The 8,406-nt window shown below is 26.8% G+C and overlaps 1 long non-coding RNA gene across 1 annotated transcript; it reads left to right on the top strand.

Annotated features, from left to right (window-relative positions):
• Positions 1-6,718: 6,718 nt before the first annotated feature.
• On the top strand, positions 6,719-7,974 carry LOC145073580 (uncharacterized). The gene is made up of 2 exons (XR_013691438.1): positions 6,719-7,514; positions 7,634-7,974. It is a non-coding gene; the product is annotated as an uncharacterized LOC145073580 (long non-coding RNA).
• The last annotated feature ends 432 nt before the right edge of the window (positions 7,975-8,406 follow it).

Below are 8,406 nucleotides of genomic sequence, written 5' to 3'. Positions count from 1 at the left end.
AACAATCGTGTAAATTTTTTGACAAGTATGATCTTTTTCACCCTTGTGAATGATAAACTTAAAAAACCTTTAAATTGCCTGTGTATATATTTGATAAGGACTATTCATGTAATTTACTAAAGAGATAAGTAATAGCAACCTACTTTTGTTTAATAAGCATGTTAATATCAACCTACTTTATTTCTGTGTTTTTGAATTTAGGAAGTATATAATTTATAAATTAACCATTTAAGTAATATATTTGATAGGGATTATTCTTGTAATTTACTAAAGGGACCTTAAACATATCCTTCCTATTAATTACACATAATAACAACCTACTTTCAAAGTACCCTGTTATTATGAGTAAAAGTTAATTACATTTCCCAAAATTTTAATAAAACCTACTTATTGTTTCTTGGTATTTTAAGCTTACTTATATAGCAATGTACCACATATTTTTAGTTTTTTAGTTGTTTAGTTACAGGAGTATTCTTGTAATTGATGGAGACGATCTTTTTAATGCTCTTTTTCACCCTTGATATATCAATATATATCAACGTAATTTCATTTATTATCTTTTATAAAACCATTAGCATTTACATAAAGTTTATTAACCATAGACTATTCATTATAAAGATAAACTATTTCCATAAACTCCAGTCATTGACCATTTTTGTAAATGTTATAAAAAGGGAACATTACCTGTGAATGATAAACTCAAATACAATACACAGTAGTGTACAATAAAAGTATGCTGCTATTAAAAGGAAATGGAATTTGTTTAGAAATTTAGCTCTAAGTTGTTAAAAATGTAAAAATGACCATTTCATTTGTATACCAAATATGATAAAAAGTTAAACCATTACTGCTAATATATTTTTTTTCTTTTAAATAATGTCATTTTCGTCTCTTTTTTTAAACAGACCTGTTATGTAAATGTTTTAGGATATTCATGTTAATGTGTGTGTTTATGTTTATGTTTTAGTATGTGTATGTTACTGTGGTTGTGGGAGGAAGGGAATGATCGTAGTACGTATTTTTACTTTTGATTTAATATACATGTTAATAGCAACTTACATTATTTATTTCTTTTTGAATTTAGAAATGGTATAATTTGTAACTTGACCATTCCTGTAGTAATACTATACTAACTTCATGTTTTTCATTTTTGAATATTATTGATGTACCTCTTTAATTGTTTATGTTACTTTTCTTTGTCAACCGTGTATCTTCGAGCATCTCCAACCCACTTTCATTCTTTATTATTTCCCTCATTTCTTCTTCTATTCTCCTCCAACCCTACTCCATTTATTCTCCCATTTTGGGGGGAAATGAATAGTATAACACCAAATATGGTGTTATACAATTCATTTCCCCCAAAATAGAGATGAACTTTGAGTTGTCGGTTTTACTCCCTCATTTTATATATTTATACATTTCTGTTTTTTTATCTACTAATTATTATTTAAATTTAATATTTAATACTTATACTATTGTGTTATATATTAAATTATATTAATTAATTATAAATATAAAGTTTTTTGATTAACAAATTCATATTAAAATTTAAATACATATTGAAATTTTAAAACACAAAAACGTATTTTACAAAAGTGTATAACTATGTATTATAAATATAATCTTATTTATTTAATATTATTGTAATTAAAAAAATATAGATTATATATTTGTTAAAACCAAATTAATAGAAGGGGTGTTTGACAATTTATATAAGTTAGAAAAATGAAAAATACTTTTTGGGGGTAAAAATAAGATAAAAAAATAAAGTAGGGTTAGAGATGAAACACTATTTACCATATTTTTTATTTCATTTTCAGGGGAAAATGAAAATAAGTTGGAGACCATCTTATATTATTTTTTCTGATGTGGCAAATCTACACTAATATTTAGTGCTTTAGCATCTTGAGGAGTTATGCATAGGAGTTCAATAGTTAAATGGGGGCTAAAACAACTAAAAAACTAAAAAGCATATATTAAAACAATATTGAATAGAACCGATCTCAATCGTATGTACTCTTGCATTGCAAGTGATATGTTGTATTTTTAATTGTTTCGAATCAAATATACATCATTATATTGTTTTGCCATATGACCTACATGTGAGAAATTAAAACTTTTATGTACTAATAGTTTTTATTCAAGTATTAATTTTATTTTTAATTGTTTTGAATTAACTATTAACTTTTTTGTGTTTATTTGAATATAATGACGTTGTAATATAACAATATAATCATTGAATTTTGTTAATAGTTTTTTTATAAATATTTGATTAGTAATTATGATTTTAAATTATAAATAATGTGTTTTTTATCAAACGGATTTAAACTGCATGTATGTTCTTAGATTGATTATTTCATAACATTTCTATATACAATACATGTTATATTTTTATGTTATTTATAGATTTGTGTGCCCAAAACAATTATTATTTACAAACTCTATCTACAGCCGCAAGGTACAAGACTTGATCATATTGATCCAACGTTTCCCCCAAAAAGTTTACTCAATGTCACTCAATTGTGTATCCAACGATGGATTGAGAAATTAAAACTACGTCATGATTATAAAAACAAATGGACAACATAATTTAATATTATACATAAAAAAAAGTACGGAGATTTAATTTGACAAACCGAGAGTCGTGATTGATTATTGAGTTTGAAGAGTCTGAAGTTCGTAACATTTTTTATGAAGGTATTAACTTTAGGGTGATCATTTGGGCCATCCTTCTCATATAATTTTGAAAAACAACTCCAAAATTTTAATAAATATTTAAAACTAAAAATATTAATAATTAAAAAAATTATATTATTCAGTTTTTCCTTTACTGTTTTGATTATTTAATATTTTTTTTCCATAACCAAATCCAAACCAAAATTATAAATATTAGTTTGGTTTTGATACAAAATTTTTGGAAAATTTTATTTATGTCCTTGTAAACTCTAAAAATTACTTTAATCCCATATACTCTAATAAATAAAAAATATTTTTTGCTATATGTGATACTTTCATTTATTTTGGCACACTGTATTTTTTGATTATTTTAAATTAATTTTTTTAAATTTTATTTTATGGTTTTTTCCATTTTATTAAATATCACATAATATTTAAATGTAATAATTGTAATAAATACTTTATTAATGCAACTTTCCTTCTAATTTAAAAAATCCTAAATGTAAACCAAATTATTTTGTTTGTTTATTTATATAAATTTAAAAGAGAAATAAGCACTTGAATTTCAATAATTAAATATTTTTTCAGTTTTCTTATAAATGTAAGGGTTTAGGTCATTTTTGGTCATTTAACTTTTGGTTTTATGCTCATTTGGTCACTTAACTCTTTTTAAGTTTTTAAAGGTCATCAAACTTTTGGCTTTGTGCTCATTTGGTCACTTAACTTTTGTTTTGGTCACATTTAGTCACCAAACTTTTAAAATTGTGCTCATTTTAGGTGACTAAATGAGCACAAATCTAAAAGTTAGGTGACTAAATGTGACCAAACCAAAAGTTAAGTGACTAAATGAACACAAAGTCAAAAGTTTGATGACCTTTTAAAACTTAAAAATAGTTAAGTGACCAAATGAGCACAAAACCAAAAGTTAAGTGACCAAAAATGACCTAAACCCAAAAATTTAAAAGTTTAGTGACTAAATGAGCACAATTTTAAAAGTTAGGTGACTAAATGAGCCCAAATCTAAAACTTAGGTGACTAAATGTGACCAAACCAAAAGTTAAGTGACTAAATGATCACAAATTCAAAAGTTTAATAACCTTTTAAAACTTAAAAATAGTTAAGTGACCAAATGAGCACAAAATCAAAAGTTAGATGACCAAAAATGACCTAAACCCTGAATTTAAATTTGCTAAATATTAAAACTTTCATATTTAACTTTTTTTAATAAACGGGGGTAGTACACAAATCTCATAACTAATATCTAAGATATATTTTAATTTAAATCATTTAATTAGATAGTTCAGTTTTATCATTATGTATATATATTAAATCCAAAGGACCTTAGGAACAATAAATTTTTTGACTTTAGGTTTTTGCCACAAATGTTTAGCATTTGACATTTTTTGTCCCTAAAATCAAAATTTTACATTTTTATGTTTTGATTAAGTTTTTATGACTTTAGGTTTTTGCCACAAATCTTTAGTGATTTTGACACTTTTAGTCATTGCAGTCAAAAATTTATCTTTTGGTGTTTTTGCCACAAAGCTTAAATAAATTTGACACTTTTCATCCTTATAGTCAAAACTTTTATATTTTGATTAAAAAACATAAAAAACCTCTTTTAGAATTTTGCCACTATATTTACCCAACTTTGGCAACTTTAACATTATTGTCACAATATTTTTTGATTTTCTCCACTAGTTTCCATTCTTTTGGTTGTACAATTATGACATATAATTTTAAGGGTTGTGGACTTTCTCCCCTATTTATGATGATTTATAATTTTCGTCCTCGAAGTGAGAACTTTTACATTTTTAAGTTTTAATTAAGTTTTTGTGCCTTTAGGTTTTTGCTACAAATCTTTAGTGACTTTGACACTTTTTGTCATTGCAGTCAAAACTTTTATATTTTGATGTTTTTGCCACAAATTTTTACTAACTTTGACACTTTTCAACATTCCAATCAAAACTTTTACATTTTGACATAAAAAACATAAAAAACCTCCTTTAGACTTTTGTTAATATATTTTCCTAACTTTGACAACTTTCATACTATAGCCACAATATTTTTGGTTTTTCTCCATCAGTGTTTTTTCTTTTAGTTATACACTTTTGACATCTAATTTTAGGGTTGTCGACTTTCTCCCCTATTTGTGGCGATTTACACTTTCAAAATATCTTTTAAATTTTACCGATTTTAACTTCTATGACATAGTCTAAAAGCGGCGGAGCCGCGCGTCCTTTTCTAGTTAATAATAAACTATAAAGAAAAGCATTGTAACTTGAATTATATTCTATTTAAAGTATTTTTAAAATTAATGTTTTATTAGTTATGACATCCACATCCGTGCAATGTCATTCATCTTTCAAACATGTCACATTAGATTTTACTATTACTTCTATATCAGGGCAATATCATTCACCTTTCAAAAGTGGTCCCTACTGCTATATTAACAATCAATTTTTACATTTTAATAAGAACACCGTTATAAATTATATATATATATATATATATATATATATATATATATATATATATATATATATATATAATATTAGTAACTACTATCTTTAATATAAATATGATGAGATGGACTTGCAAATGAACTTGAAGAAGTTGAAAGATAAATACATATGTGGCATGTCAAACCCATTTGCAAGAGCTTTGCAACGACGGATGCAGATGTTTTTTCGTTATAAACTAATCATATATCAGTATCTAAATAGATATTTACATATAAAATTTGATTGAAGTGTGTACTTTCTATATGATTGTATCAATTATCATATAAAACAAATATTCATAAGGACAAGAAATATTTGTTGTCGAAATTGTATGTGGTGATCTATTATTATTTGTATGTGACATTATATGTGTTTTAATTGTACTTTATTATATGTTTCGTATATATGGTTTTTAATTTTAAAAAATGATCATAAATCTTAAACCCTTTTACCATCAAATAGATAAAAAGAAATCCAAAAATAACCACTATTTTCACTCGAGACGTTATCTATGATTTTTTATTTTTATTTTTTTTTTATTTTTTATTTACAAATTATTTTTTAAAGGCATGTATTGTTTTGACATTTGTATGGTTGAAAAGCATGTATTTTTCTATGTACATTTTCATATATTACGATTGAAATCTAGTTTTTTTCCTAACTTTAAACCTTCATAAATTGTTCATATGAACTCCCTTTCGAATGCTTTTTTGTTTGTTTGTGTTATGCTTTGTAAGGGCTATCCCATGGCATCTCACATTCCAAATCTTGATTATAGGAATGCATACTTTTTTAGGTTTGGAGTGGGTTATAAAATGAAAATTTTCTAAAAAAATCAACCATAACATCAAGGAAGACGGTACTTCTTAAATTGCAAATCCAAACATAATCATTGTCGATAAAACACACTTCTTAAATTACATACTTTTAAATTATATAGGGGTTAAAACGACCATCATTAGGTCTAATATTTCCCATCAGAACGAGAGGGAAGAGGATGCACATTTTTCCGTCTAGTATGTACATTGATATACATCAGATTGGTAATACAACTGAAGCATATGGTAAAACTCAGTGAAAGTTGAATAACTAATGTCGCAATAACATGATTGCACCCTGCACCGAGACCGCGCCATTTCCCATATATGCATGTGTGGTTGTTCAGATCTACAATCCGAGTTTTTCTAAAATAAAAAACTTGAAAGATGTAGGATGGGATCTTTCTTGCTACTGAATAGACTTGTGCATTCTCCTCTGAAGCATCGTTGCCGCATATAGAATGAGTATTTCATTATGATTTTGGTAATTTTACAACCAAATAGTATTTCATTATATATATATATATATATATATATATATATATATATATATATATATATATATATGAGTATAATTAAATTAGAACACCTAAAATTAAGAACTTAACAATATTCAATGTACACGCTTTAGTTAACGACACGTCACCCAACTTTTGAACGACGGCATGGACATTAATGCCGATTCACACCCTTTAATGTGTCGTAACCGCTTCCGTCTTGTCACCTTCACTCGCATACAATCGCTTCTCAAAATTGGCGACCCCATCCCTTCCCTGCGATATATTTTTCCTCTGCCAATGCCCATCGCTTCATCCTTTTGGTTACTTATTCAAAATCTTCATCGAAGGTTCAGGAAACGGATGTTTTACTCCGACTCTATCCTCCATGTTTGGGACACCGGCCTCCTACTTCTCCATACCACTGCTCCCTCTAAGCCAATGATATTCAATGTTTTTCATTTTTTTTGTATGATGAGGATCTCAATTTTTTACATCACATCTTACATGGATTTTCTTTCAAAAGTCAAATCTAATCATCTCAATTTTTTACAGGACTCATCCTTCTCCGATCGACAATATTTCCGAACTTTGGGTTGCCCTAATTTTCCATGCTTAGGGTTTGCAGTTTCACCATGATGCTTGACTACTCTGACCAATTTGATATTATTTTATATGCTTTCCTCTCAGGAAAAAATATTACGCGACTAGATATTAACGAAGAACCTACAATTTTATGAGGAGGTAGGGCGAAATGTAATTTGTTGATTTCAAACCTAGGCGATTAGGGGGTGTGTTTTGGATCATTAGAATTGTGTGCTTTACAAACTAATTTGTATAGTTATCCTGATTTCATTTTTAATTGTGTGCTTCCGTTGATTGATTTTCGCACATTAATTTCAAATCAAGTTCTTTTCTTCTTTTGAAAAGAAGGGAGCAGGGGACATCTAGCATATCCATTATTAAACTACTTTTCTATATAGCTATTGGATCCAATGATGTTGATCTGTGGTTGCAAGGTACTTTTCTTTAACCAGAGCATTCTGTCACCAATTATTTTGTAAATCCCTTTAGGCTATTTTGGTTACATGGGACCACTTATGTGTTTATGTGTTTAAGAAATTGACATGTGATGCAGGATACATGCCAGAAATGGTGAAATTTCTTAATTGTAAGTCATTTGGGACATGAAAATGGCATGGGGGTATACGTCCTATAACTTTTCTTTTTTCCATAATATGCTTGTGTATGATCTTTGGTGCTTCGAACCACGGGAGAGAAGGAATAGGGGTAGCTAAGGGTAGCTAAGGATGCCAAAATATTAACAGCGAATCACCTTCTACAAGTAATTTGTGCTAGATATTCAGATCCTTAATTCATATAGGATTTAGCTTATATAAATGTAGTAATGTGATTTACTGCTTTGTATAAAAACCCTTTATTCAAATAAAATTAAAACAAAAAGCTAATGAAAGTAAATATATGTGTGTTGTAATTGCTAGCGATTTTTAATGATTATAAACACTAAGTGTGTGACCCGTATATTATACGGGTTGATTAAAACAAAATGTTAATATAAATGATTAAATGGAAAATTTATTTGAATTTGAAATTTGAGATATTATGAGAAAAAAACATATAAAAAATAAATAAATTAAAATTATATGTTTAGTTATCAAATTTATGTAAATTATAACAAAATGCTAAACACAAAGGTTTAAACTGTAAATTTATTTAAAATTGAAATTAAAATTTAAAATTTGAAATTTGAAATTAATAGTCATTATGGTAGGTTTAATTTAAGTAAGTTAAATTAATGATATATTGGAAATAAAAAAATAAAGTAAATGACAAGTGGAAAATAAATATATCTCAAAATTATGACAAAATGACATGTGGCCAATTGAATGA

This window comes from Lactuca serriola, chromosome 9 (genome assembly GCF_051521515.1).
Source record: "Lactuca serriola cultivar US96UC23 chromosome 9, Lser_US96UC23_V15, whole genome shotgun sequence".
In the NCBI taxonomy this organism is placed as follows: Eukaryota; Viridiplantae; Streptophyta; class Magnoliopsida; order Asterales; family Asteraceae; genus Lactuca; species Lactuca serriola.
This window is presented reverse-complemented; position numbering and strand designations above follow the sequence as displayed.